The sequence below is a fragment of the Ursus arctos genome, unplaced genomic scaffold (assembly GCF_023065955.2).
Source record: "Ursus arctos isolate Adak ecotype North America unplaced genomic scaffold, UrsArc2.0 scaffold_21, whole genome shotgun sequence".
NCBI classification, from domain to species: domain Eukaryota; kingdom Metazoa; phylum Chordata; class Mammalia; order Carnivora; family Ursidae; genus Ursus; species Ursus arctos.
Genome location: NW_026622886.1, coordinates 29,359,181 through 29,367,490, shown reverse-complemented (window position 1 = coordinate 29,367,490; position 8,310 = coordinate 29,359,181). Strand labels below are relative to the sequence as shown.

Sequence of the window (8,310 nt, the reverse complement as noted above, 5' to 3'; positions counted from 1 at the left end):
ACTACTTTTGAAGGACAAAAATGTAAGTCCCATTCCTAGCTGAAAAATAAGACGCTCCCCAAACTGTATAGAAGCCAGTTAGAAGTACGTATTTGTTTCTCCTTATTTATAAAAAGCTTCTCAGAGTTGAGCTCTCACACCATTCAAAAAGTTATGTCTTCTTCACTTAAAGAGAGGTAACTTAAATGTAGTATTTGGAATATTCCACTAGTTCATGTGATATTTGGCAACTAAGTATACTATGCTGTTTGTCTAGCTGAATAAAGCCATGTAAAATCAGGCAAGTGGCAGATGGCTGCACATGGGTTTTAATGGGTTTTGGACTCATTGGACTCTTTAGTACCAAAGCAAAAGCATACAGACAAAAAACAAGACCACCTGTGTTTGCAGGCTAGTTACCAGTAGAGACTGTCATCCTCTATCCCATCACCGATATCTAATGAAAACAATCTTGACTGGAATTTGATTCTTCACATTTTTCACAGTAGATGACATTTCTTTTGCTTTCATGAACATAATAACAAGAGAAAACTCTTTACTGAAGGATACACAAACTCAACAAATGTAAATGAAGCAGCATATCCTATGATGTATTGAAGTTATTCACATCTGAGAAGAGATCCTCTGCTAGCCTCAGAACCTTGATCAGTGCTGCACATAATTAGCATTCAGCACTTAATTAGCATTCAATGGATGTTAGTGGAATTGGAAATGAACCACTACAACTCATCATTTTTTTCCAGCATGATGATGATGATATGGGAAAAGGATAGGATTTAGAGTCAGAATGTCTATGTTTGAGGGCGAGCTCTGATATTAACAAGTTTGGTGTTGTCAAAAAAGTCACTGAACCTCACAAAGTCTCAATTTTCTCTTACATAATGAGAATAAAAGATTATGAAAGTGTTTTGTAAAATGAAATATCCAAATACTCTTGAACAAAGGTAGAATATAAATAAAACATCAAAAACAAATTTAACTCACTAATATGATGCAGAAATTCTAATTAGTTTTACTGTACCACCGGTATTTGTCTTCTATTATATCCTAGAATAAGAATTACTTCAAATAACAGTAACTTGGATTAAATAATTGAGTAATATTGACAGCACAAGAGTACACTGCCAATTAAACAACATAGAAATATTCACAGATTAATCACTTATCCTCTCATTATAATTAGTTCATTCATTTCCTTTTTCCTTTATTGGCAATTTTTCTGTGTAATTTACTTTCATTCTTAAGACATTAGTGCATAACAAGACAAAGGATTTCCATTCATTAGAGAATATGTACTGAGTTATGATGAAATCATGTTTTGATTATATCTAATTTTAGTTTAATTTTCATCTTATGCATTTCACCTATAGGGATAACAGAAGAATCTGAGGGAATAAAAGATGTTAATGCAACAATTTGGAAAGATTCAAGGTTTGGTAGCAATGAGGAGATGAATAATAAGTAAGATAAAGGGATTTCTGAGCAGTACTAATATATTATGGCAGCAAGAACAAACAATTGAAATAAAATGCATGCATTTTCAAATATTACAATACATCCTACATTGTCACGTAAGTATTAACGTAAGCAGTTTATTAGGTTTGAACTAGTCAAACCCACTGTGCATCATGGAAGACTGCTGTTTTCCTGAAAATCTTCAGCTAGGTAAATATTGTTTGTAAATAAAGTCAAGAAAAGAGCAAACTGTAGCTTCAACAATCTTCCAACAGCCTTTAATGTTGATCATATCTGAAGGCCACTTTAACATCTGATATGCTTAGAAATTATTTTTAAATTCTGTTTATAAAATATTTCATTTGTACTATACAACTTACCAGGAAACAGCTCCTATAATTATAATCATCTTTGCATTTATTATTTCTTCTTTAATATTTTCTTCAAAATACCGTAGCTTCTAATTGCACATGGCTGGTCCACTGCCTTTAGTTGGCCACACTCCTGAATCTCTGCAGGCACTCAGTCACAAAGTCGTGCCATCCCACCACAGTATCTTTCTGTTTGTCCACTGAACTGAGAAATCTGCTTCTAATCTTATCACTTTCCCCAACCCAATGCATCCTCTGAAGTGCAGCTAGAGTAAAGTAATTCTTCTACAACCCAGGTCTGAGTATTGCACTCTACTTTCAAGTCTCCTGGCTATTGTTCACTGACTTCAAGACAGTCCAAACATTCCAAATGCTGGACCACCATTCCCCCACATACAGCTCAGCCCTCTTCTCTCTCCACTACCTGTCACACACTCTCAAGTCCCACCCAGACTTACATGTATATTCTCTGCTTCAGTAATTCTGCATGCTCTTTCTAATCTTGAGCTTCTACATGTACTCTTTCCATTTGTCTAAAATGCTCTTGCTCATCCATCACATCTCAGTTCAGGTGTCACATTCTCCAGGAATACTAAAAATTAGAGTGGGTTTCCTGACTGTGTGCTCTCATCTGCCCCCCACTTATTTACCACAATAACCCCAGTATAGCAGAGAGACAGAAAAATTGGCAGTTAATAGACACTGAATAAATACACAGTAAAGAAGATGAGTATTTTAGATAAAGTTAAGTGTCATGTATAGCTGGTCAAAATGTGATTCTCACTACATTTTAAACTACGTTTATGCATCTCTTTATAAACTCACCACTCTATACGATCACCTAGTGATAGAATACAAAGATCAGTAACTGAGAAATTCTCAAGGTAAAATGGGAGATTTTCTTTTAAGGGAGAGATGAAACACAAAACTTGTTAAATATGTAGAAGAATTGTTTATGATGCTGAATAAATGCAATGGGCATTGAGGAAATAAAATAATAAACATGGCTCCAAGAGAAGCTAAGAAAATACAGCATATAGATTAGTACTAATCTGAGTGAGGAGGAAATATGTTGGAAAAAGTTTGAACATTGAAGCCAAACAAATCTAGATCAAATTCTAATTCCACCACTTATTAATTACATGATTTTGGAAGAAGGAAATTATTTGAGCCTCTGTTTCCTCATCAATAAAATGAGAATGCTAGTAATACATCCCTCCTATGCAAAATTTGGGGAATAAAAATTTTTAAAGTACATCATTGCAATATCTAACACAAACTGGAAATTCAACATATGTTAGTAACATAGTTAATAAGGAATAGTGGAATAAATGAGATCACTAGGAATTATGGCCATGAGAAAAGACCTCACGTAGATGATGATTTTGATCTGGGCTTTGAAAATGGGTAAACGTTATAGAAACAGGTTGGGCACGCTGGCTTTTCACTTCATTCACATCTTTACTATGGAGCATTTATTAAAGACTAGCTTGTGCCATTGCTATTTGTGAATTAACAAATTTCCTCTACTATATCACAAATTTCTAGAAGAAAGGGAGCATTTTTTCACCAACTCTGCCAACTACTTGGCAACTAGCATATAGTAAGTCCACGATATTTTATTGCTGTTATTCATTTAAATAGCTGTTTTTTGGCTAACTCTAAGGGGAAAAGTCTGATCATTAAGGCAAATCTAAATAGTTTGAATGAGGTCCTGATATTATGGAGGGCCTTCAAAACCAGGCAACATATATACTCAATTTTATTAGAAGTCTTAAGATAAGTCTTAACTAACTGATGAGCTATACAATAAAACTATCTGGTCCTCCTAAATTAACATAAAAAATCACATAGAAAAAGAACTATGCAAGGATTGGCAATAATATTTTTAAAGAAAAATGATGAGAGGAAGTACATATTAGTTCTTAAAATCTGTCTTACAGTAAATGTAATCAAAACTATATGACTTAGATGGAATAGCCTAATAGTAGAGAGAAACAGATTCAAAAGTGGGCTATTTTAACCACATTCTAAAAGACTCTGAAGATTAGGGACTAAAGGAAATCCTTTCAGCAAGCAAAATATTAGCCACATATCTCATTGTCCACTTTGCCTGCAAAGACAGATAGCCTAAGATAAGGAGCTGTACCAATAATTGGGCTGTGGCTACTGAATACTTGGCTAGTGATCAGTGGCTTGTAAGAAATAAGGTTAAAGACTTGTGACTAAGAACATTGGGGAAGAAAATTCAACAAAACACTCTTAGACTGAAGCAGGCCATTAATAATCAGATGCATATGCTCATCTACTCCGGCTGTAGGTGAGCCTTCCTCTCAGCAACCTAGTGCTTGCTCAGTGGACTTGTAAACAAGACGGGTGACCATGGTGACACAGGCATAGAATATGTATGGGCATAATGCCATGAGACTGTCTTCAGGAAAACTGATCTGTCTACTACCACTGTCATCCAGTTTTTCAGAAATGGTAACTAACTCCACTCCCTCAGCATGTTATCAAGCTTCAGTGAAATCAGTCAGCTAGACAATGGCAGACTGGATTACTACACTGGATCTCTTCCATCATGAAAAAGGCAGTAAAACATTCTCATGGACATAAACACTCATTCTGCTTTTGAATTTGCTTTCCTTACTCACCATGCTTTTATCAGAACCATCTGTGGACTTACTGAATGCCTAATGCATCAACATTTTGTCCCATACGTCATTACTTCCAATCATCAGAGAAATGGCAAAAGACATAGACAAAGGGCTAGTGTCCATGGGATTTACTGGTCTTACTCATAAAATGGTAGAAAGCCTAGTAAAGACTCAATTATGTCCCTATCTAGAGGACAAAATATCAAGATATTTCTATCTTACTAACTTTTAGTAATTACTTATTCTGTACCTCTAACAGAATTAGATTCTGGATAGAGACTCCTTAGATGGTAGATTTATTCAGGCCCATTTCAGACACTGAATTTATATTCCTCAATGTAGATCTAATCATAAGAATGATGGGAGTAAAGGAAAATAGGATTTATTGAGTACCTAATATGTGTTGTGCATAGTGTTAAGTCTATTTTACAGGTGAGGAAGCAGGTTTATGGAACAAGAATTTTATCTGTCTTGTATACTATTACAGCCCTGTTCTTCAAACAGTACATGGCACTTGACAAATACTCTCTATGTATCTATTATATTAATGAATGAATAATGCAAAACTCTTAATGATTTTCAGTCATCTATTTCTCATCTTTCCATAGATTTCATCCTTCCGCAAATTGAGGTTCAAAGAGTGAAACTACCTCAGGGGCTCTTTGATGCCTAACAGACCAATTTCATCATTCTGATGTTAGGTTACAGTTGAAAGACTTCCTGGTTTGAGCAATGACTCTATCTAGATACTTAGGAAAGTGAATTTGGAATCATTAGAAAGCACTGAATATTAGTAGCCTGTGATCATACTGTCCCTAGTGAGCTGTGAGATCTTGAACAGGCAACAGGCAACTTGAACAGGCAACTCAATGACCTGGGTTTTCTATTTCCTTATCTCAGTATAAGTAGGTTTAAGAAGTTGATCTCTCAAAACATCTCTGTAATCTAAAATTCAATGAATCTAAGAATTACATTGTCGATTGTTCTGTTCATTTTCCAGACAAGTAGGATATTTTCATTTAGCCTATAATTTAACATGTAAAAACATTATGGAATAGGATATAACTATTTGTATCTTAGTATTCATTTATAGTATGTAACAGTAAAAGTATATGATATATAAATATAAAATATGAAAATAGAAAACATAGTAGAAATGTGGCATAAATTTAACTCTACTGGCTAAGATAGTAAGCTTTTCTTTTTTCTGATTATGTATTTTAGGTGCATATTTTGTACCTTCCATCCAAAAAAATTACTGCACAACAAAACTGCTTAAGACATTCAATTTCCCATTAAAGATAAATTAAGTAGAATTTATTGCACAGTAGCAAGAAGCAAGAACTTTTCTATACATCTTAGAGAAACACAAAAGTACCTTCAATTCAACAGACAGAGAGCTTGATTACTGTTATTCAATTGCTAAATTGGTAACACTTAAGGGCCATGGTATTCAATTTTCTTAAACAAATTAAAAATACATAGCAGATACTTTGTTTTCACTGACTTTACAAAAATCCCTGATTAACATGCCAGATGCCAAAGCACTTCAAGCCTGATGAAGGCTCCCTGGAGTTAATGTCCTTTCTCAGCAGTTAACTGCCAAAGGACTGAAGCGCATTGTGCGAGGCTGCATCATCATATGATTTCACTCCTATCGAGGAACTGTTCCTACAAGAAAAATCCACTGCCTTGATGAAAAAAGTTTAAAATCATAAAATACCTGGATAATAAAAAAAAATGTAAATGCAAGTCAGTGGTAGGGTGTCCTTTGGCATTCTAGTTCTAACATTTATATTTCAGTTCCTTCTAATTGAAATGAAAATCATACATTTTATCACCATGGAACAAAAAAGCTCTACAGCAGCCTGGCTAAAGACAGAGATGCTTTGGTGGGTACATGTTGTCTGTGTGGATGCTATAAATAAAAATAGAAGATAAGGAAAATTAAATTGCTTGAGAAGCTTTATTTTTTAATTGAATTTGCCCATTCCTTCAGGTTACATAGTCACTAACTAGGGCTATCATAAACACTCATGAATGAGTCAGCTGATGAAGCAGCATATTTACACCCAAGCACAGAGAGCCACAGAAAGCTATTTCACGGTGCCACTCAAGTCAAAATAGCTAACTTCAGAAGATACTGTTGATTATCTTGAGGGTATCCATTCTCGCCTTCACTTTGCTAACAGAATCATGATTTTTTAGGGAAGCAACTATATAGCACCCCAGTTATGAATCATGATAATCAATCATAATGATGTTTTGCCCTGATTTCCCAATCTCTCTTGAAGCCAGGATGGCTATGGGATCCGCCTCTGGATTAAAAGACTTAAAAGAAAGTCTGCTGAAGAAGTGTCTGGAAAAGCTTTTCTGTTCATGATAAAACAGAACACATGTACCTAGTACAAACTTCTTCCTTTCAGCCATTATCCTGCATCTTTTTTTTTATTACTATTCAAGAGGCAATAAGTATGAGATTTCCCAAAGAATGACAAAAACACTGGTCCTTACCTTACTGAGTTCCTGAACCAACACTAGCCACCATCTACTTCCAGGCATCTGTTTGTGAAAAAAATAAACCAGACATGTATCACTGTAAGCTGGATTTTACATTACTTGCAGCCAAATGCCTTTCTAATTAATATGTTCAGAATTGCAGCCCACTCTAACCATTCTTATTAACAAACTAACATCTCTTGCCTAGATCAGCCATCTAGTTAGTCTTATTGCCTCCATTTAATCCTTTTGCCATCAGATAATCTTTCTATGATCCAAAATTTGTCCACCCATCATCTCCTCTTTAAGACCCTTCAGTGGTTCTCTAATCTGGTCAGGATAAAATTCAAAAGCCTCATCATAACTCAAATGACTGGCACACAATTGCCTCTCTAGCTTCATTAATTCACTTATAAATTTAACAATTATTTATTGGTTTCTAATTTATGTACTAAGAGTGTAATAAATATGTAACCAACACAATCCTACTTCTATACAGTTTCCTTTTAATCACCCTTTCCCATTCTTTGAAAGACCACAAATATGAACATTGCCCTGAAACCCATGTTAGAAACCTTAACAAGCCAGCTGCTCAGGCTCTAGTCTCAACTCATTATGTGTAGAAAATAATACAAAATACATTTCTGGTCTTTTACATCATGGAACTCAAAATAATTGCCAAAGTAATCTTTAACTATTTCTATGACATATAAAGATACTGAAATCTAATCATGACCCATCAAAATTACAGAAGTGAGCGCTGAGGGCTAGCCAATCCTCCATTCCCAGGGTTTTCACTTGAATCTTCATTTCCTTATGAGAAACCAAGAGGTTGCACGTAGAATTACTCAGTTGTTCACTTACTTAATTAGCTAGAAACATAAGTTACTAAACTTTGTCAGTAAGTATGACTGCTTTTAGAATTTACATTAGTAAAGCAACAAACAGGACTAAAGTATAAACATGTCACCAACAACACATTCAGTTGAAAGGAACAATGGCAAATCTATCTTGGTATTAATTGAAGAAAACCATTCACAGAAATGCACATTGGTCATGTCTCAGCTAACTTCAAGCAGTCAAAAATGATACACACACATCTAAATCAAATTGCTATATAAGATAATCAAAATTGGCATTAATACATATATTTTCAGTAATTTAAAATTGCTTCACCTATATATTTCCATTTCACATAATGTGCAGTTCAGCTAATATTCTTATACTATACCTTAAGGATTATTTTTCTCTCATAATTGTATACATGTAGAAATCTTTCAAAAATAGATTCTAGGGGTGCCTGCATGACTCAGTCATTACGCATCTGC

The 8,310-nt window shown here is 34.6% G+C and overlaps 1 long non-coding RNA gene across 1 annotated transcript in view; it reads right to left on the bottom strand.

Moving 5' to 3' along the window:
- Window positions 1–7,001: 7,001 nt before the first annotated feature.
- The window catches only part of LOC130544477 (uncharacterized), a 163,110-nt gene continuing 161,801 nt past the window's right edge, over window positions 7,002–8,310 (bottom strand). The window contains exon 3 of the long non-coding RNA XR_008960772.1: window positions 7,002–7,045. This is a non-coding gene — a long non-coding RNA (uncharacterized LOC130544477). The remainder of the gene's footprint in view (window positions 7,046–8,310) is intronic.